Source organism: Silene latifolia, chromosome 10, assembly GCF_048544455.1.
Source record: "Silene latifolia isolate original U9 population chromosome 10, ASM4854445v1, whole genome shotgun sequence".
Taxonomy (NCBI): domain Eukaryota; kingdom Viridiplantae; phylum Streptophyta; class Magnoliopsida; order Caryophyllales; family Caryophyllaceae; genus Silene; species Silene latifolia.
In genome coordinates, this window is record NC_133535.1 from 149165254 (window position 1) to 149170141 (window position 4888).

The following is a 4888-nucleotide window of genomic DNA, read 5'->3' on the forward strand; positions in this document are numbered from 1 at the left end:
GTCAGTTACCGGGGCAACGGAGTTTACGTTTTGACCGCCGTTGAACATATGTTAGCATATCGGCTCGTCCCCCCGTCACTCCGTTAAAGGCCGAGGTGATCGAAGTTTTGCTCTGTCTGCTGTGTACATACGTTAGCATGCCTTCTTCTTTGGGGTGACCGCCGTTGTGTTTTCCTCGACATGACTATGGAGGGGATTAACACTTTGATGGAAAATGGGGATGACTCCTATTTAGATATGAACATGCATTGGGGTGCCAACAATTGTTTTGGGCACCTCCGCTACTATACAAAGTATTTTCGAGATTGTCGGTGTTCCAATGGCTCATCGTAGAGTACATCCCCATGTCCGTCAGCCGGTATGTACCCGGCCTCATTTCTTCAACTACCTTGTAGGGACCTTCCCAGTTGGCCGTCAACTTACCATGAATGTTTCCTTTATTGGTGGCGGTGACTTCCTTAGAGACCGTCACCTACCGTTAGATCCCTTTTGTGGACCCTTCGGTTGTAGGCCCTTTTCATTCGGCTCTGATATATCGCTAAGTTGAGGCGTGCTGCATCTCGGCTTCCTTCGACCAGGTCTAGGGAGGTTCTTAGGCCTTCCTCGTTTTCATCCGGGTTAAAAGTAGCCGTTCTGAATGTTGGCACCGTTGCTTCAATCGGCGGACTGCTTCGGACCCGTAGACTAAGTGGAATGGACTGTACCCACTGCCTCTTTCTCCGTGGTTCGAAGGGACCACAGAACGCCGGGTAGCTCATCGGCCCATCTTCCCTTGAGGTCTTCAACTGTCTTCTTCAAGCCGTTGAGGATTGTTTTATTAGCTGCCTCTGCCGCCGTTGCTCAAGGGGTGGCGGACGGAGGAGTATGCAAATTTGATGCCAAGTTCTTCCAACCAACTCATTATTGTATCACTCCAAAACTCTCGGCCATGGTCGAACACCATGACTTGGGGTAACCCAAAACGAGTTATGACGTTTTCCCGGATCACCTTTCTTACGGCCGTCGCGGTCTTGGCAGGTCTTTGCTCGACCTCAACCCATTTGGTGAAGTAATCGACGGCGACGATTAGGAACCTTCTTCCTCCGGATGCCGTCGGAAATGGCCCTAGTAGATCCATTCCCCACTGTGCAAAAGGAAGAGGACTAAGCACCTACTGCGGTCTCGAGAAGGTGCATGTATCACCGAGCATGCATCCGATTTGTTGCATTTTTTGTTTTGTTTCTGGAATCTTCAAGCATGGTGGGCCAGAAGTAGCCGGCTCGGAGAGCTTTGTGGGCTAGTGTTCTTGCCCCCATGTGATGACCACGATGCCTTCGTGTATTTACTCACAAGATGAGCTCTGCATCGGCTGGACCGACACACTTCAGGAGTGGCCTTGTCACGGACCTCCTGTATAACTCTCCTTCAAATACCAAGTACCTTGCTGCGATCCTCTTTATCTTCTGTGAGAGACTGCGGTCCTCCGGTAATTCGTTCATCAGTTTGTACTTCATTATCGGAGTCATCCACGTCGTCTCGGCTTCTACGTCGCACACCACGCCGATGGTTTCGTCAATGCTCTTAGCGTTCTCGATGTCCACTAGCACGTTGGTGATATTCCGATGGTTGAATCGCGATTTTGAGAGAGCGTCGGCCGGTTGTTCTCGGACACTGGGATGTGTCGCATTTTGAATGACTTCAATTTTGAGGTCTCGGCTTTTACCTTTTCCGGTATCTTACCATCCCATCGTCCGAGCCAGTACTCTCCTTCGTATTGGTTAGTCACCAAGAGAGAGTCTGTTTTCAAAGTGATGTGTTACTGCTCCGTGGCTCGGCTAACTCAACTCCTCGGGTTATCACGCCTCATATTCGGATTCGTTATTTGAGGTTGAGAAGGCAAACTTCAAAGCGTATCGAACTCGTCCCGTTTGGGCCGATGATAAGGATGCGGCTCTGAGCCGTTCGTTGTGGAGGATCCGTCGGTATATACCTCCCACATGCCGGGACATGACTCTTCCCGATACGTGCACTCGGCCAAGAAGTTCGCCGCCCTTTGCCCTTTTATCGAAGGCCTTGGTTTGTATTGAATGCCGAAGCCGGATAGCTCCACCGCCCATTTGATAAGTCTGCCTGATTGTTCGAATTTTTCCAGTGTTTTCTCCAACGGCTGGTCGGTTAAGACCGTCATGGGATGTGCGTCAAAGTAGGGTTTCAACTTCCTTGCGGCAACAACCACGGCAAAGGCTGCTTTTTCAATCAGGGTAGTTTCTCTCGGCGGCAACAGTGTATGGGCGATAAAGTATATTGGTCTTTCGCTTGTTTTCTTCTCTCGACGACGATTACGATCGACGTGGCCGAGGTTACTTCTTAGATATAGATATAGCGTTTCCCAGTCGTCGTGCCGGACGGGGTTGGGAGAGTTTGCAGATGGGCTTTCAGTTGTTCGAAGGCTGTGCTCTGTTCCTCCCCCCAGCAGAAGTCTTTATTCCCTTTTAGCACTTTGAAGAATGGGGTGCTCTTGTCGGCTGACCGAGAGATAAAACGGGCAAGGGCCGCCATCCTCCCGGTCAGTATCATAACCTCTTTGCGATTCCTCGGCTCCGGCAGGTCTAGAATTGCTTGGACTTTCTCCGGATTGGCATCAATTCCCCTGGCGCTAACAAGCACGCCGAGGAATTTGCCGGCCCCGGAACCGAAGTTGCATTTTGTAGGGTTAAGCTTCATCTTGTATTTCCTTAGTGAACAAAATGTCTCGTGTAAATCGGCTAGGTGCTCGCCGTCAGACTTACTCTTGACAATAGTATCGTCGACGTAAGCCTCGATGTTTCGCCCTTTTTGATTTTGGAATACTTTGTCCACCAGTCTTGTGTAAGTCGCGCCGGCGTTTTTCAAACCAAACGGCATCATCTTGTACATGTAGGTGCCGTGTATGGTGATGAATGCGCATTTAGGCATGTCTTCCTCTGCCATGAATACCGATGGTATCTCGAAAGGCGTCGAGCGGGCTCGGCATTGTGTAGCCTGCCGTCGCATCTATTAAGCTATCTATCCGAGGCAAGGGGTAGCAATCTTTCGGGCACGCTTTATTAAGTTGCGTAAAATCAACACACATCCTCCACCCCCTGATGACTTTTTAACCATTACAACATTAGCTAGCCATTCAGGGTATGTACAAGGGATGATAAAGCCTGTCTCTAATAACTTATCAACCTCGGCTTTGATGGCATCCTCTTTTTCGGTCGAGGAGTTTCTCACCCTCTGCCTCACAGGGCGGGCGCTGGGGAGTACATTCAGCTTGTGAACGATGACCTCTCGGCTTACACTGGCATCTCGGCGGCCGAGTACGCAAAGACGTCTTTGTTCCTCCTCGGCGGTCTAGGAGATCGGCCACGAATTTTGGCTCCAGGCCGACACCGAAGCGATTCACGGTGCGTCCCGGATCGATCTCTATCTGCTCGGTCTCTGCCCCTTCGACCATGCCGACGTGGTTGGTGCTCATCGGTTCGTCTTCCTGTCGTAAGGATGGGTTCTTCCCTTTTTCCTCTTTCTTTGCTACCTTGAAGGATTGCATGTTGCATCCTCCGCCGATATTTGGACGTTGACCACCTCGTCTTTTTCGTTCTTTGAGACGCGAGTTTATGAACCTCCCCGCGGTCCGAGACATACATCGCTGTCGGGCCCGGATGGACATTACAAAGATCGACCTCACTCGGGTGATACGACCAGGTGAGAACGTTATATGCGGATGAGCCGTCGATGACCACGAACTCGGACATCACATTCTTGGCCGCGTCAGGCGACCGCCGAACATCACCGAATTTGATAGACCCCGGGGGGGACCAAGCCTGCCGGAGAAAGGCGTACAATGGGTTGGTGCACGGGCTAAGGTCCGCATTTTTCAGGAGCCCTAGAAAGCACTCCACGAACATGATGTTCGTGTAAGCACCCGTGTCAATCAGGCATCTCATGACCAGGTGGTTGGCTATGTCTAAGTGGACTACGAGTGGGTCGCTATGCGGGGCGATGATTCCTTCGTAGTCCTCCTTCCCAATAGTTATGTTCGGGATGTTGGAAGCGCGGGCCGGCTGAGTGGGCACGAAGTTGACGGCCCGATCAATCAGTTCAGTCTGCGTTTGTGTCCCGCGAGCGGATCCGCCGTTCGTTTCCCCGATGACAACATGAATTGTTCCTATCCGTTGAAAGACGGATTTTTATCTGAGCCACCGGTGTTAGTCTTTTGGCCTCCGGCAACATACTTGCCGAGGCTCCTTTCGGATCGGCTCTTGAATGGCATTCTTCAAATGCCTAAGCGGTCGTGGTTAAGTGACCAGGTGTGGCCGTGGTACTCACAAGATCGCTGGCTCGTGTCACCGTCCCCCCTAGGTTTGGGGGTCTTTCCCACTTCTGCCCCTCGTTTACGCTCGGGGAGAAGACCTCGGCGGCCGATACGACCGGGGGTGTGATCTTTGTACTTCTTATGGTAGTACGGACTGAACTCCCCCAGGCGTCCGCCGGGTTCTCGCTTCTGGCGGGCTGTCGTCCGCGACCTATTATTGTCACGGCGCCCTTCATCCGGCTTGTCCTCCCGGTGGCTCTTTCTTTCGAGTGCCGGCCTCGCCGTGGCCTATCCATATTTTGTGATAGTCTTCGACCTTAATGGCCTGGTCGGCCAATTTCCTGGCGGACTCTAGGCCCAGGCCACCGCACTTGATGAGCTCGTTTTCAAGTCCCCTCCGGGAGGCCCTTCATCGGTCACGAAGGCCGCTAGCTCATTTGCTTCGGCTCCTAATCTGCCGAACCACGGCATCGAACCTCTTTACATAGCTTCGGAGTGACTCGCCTCCCTCTGCTCGATAGTCAAGAGATCCGGTGTCTCGGCAGCTCTCCTTTTATTGGTAGAGTCTTGGGG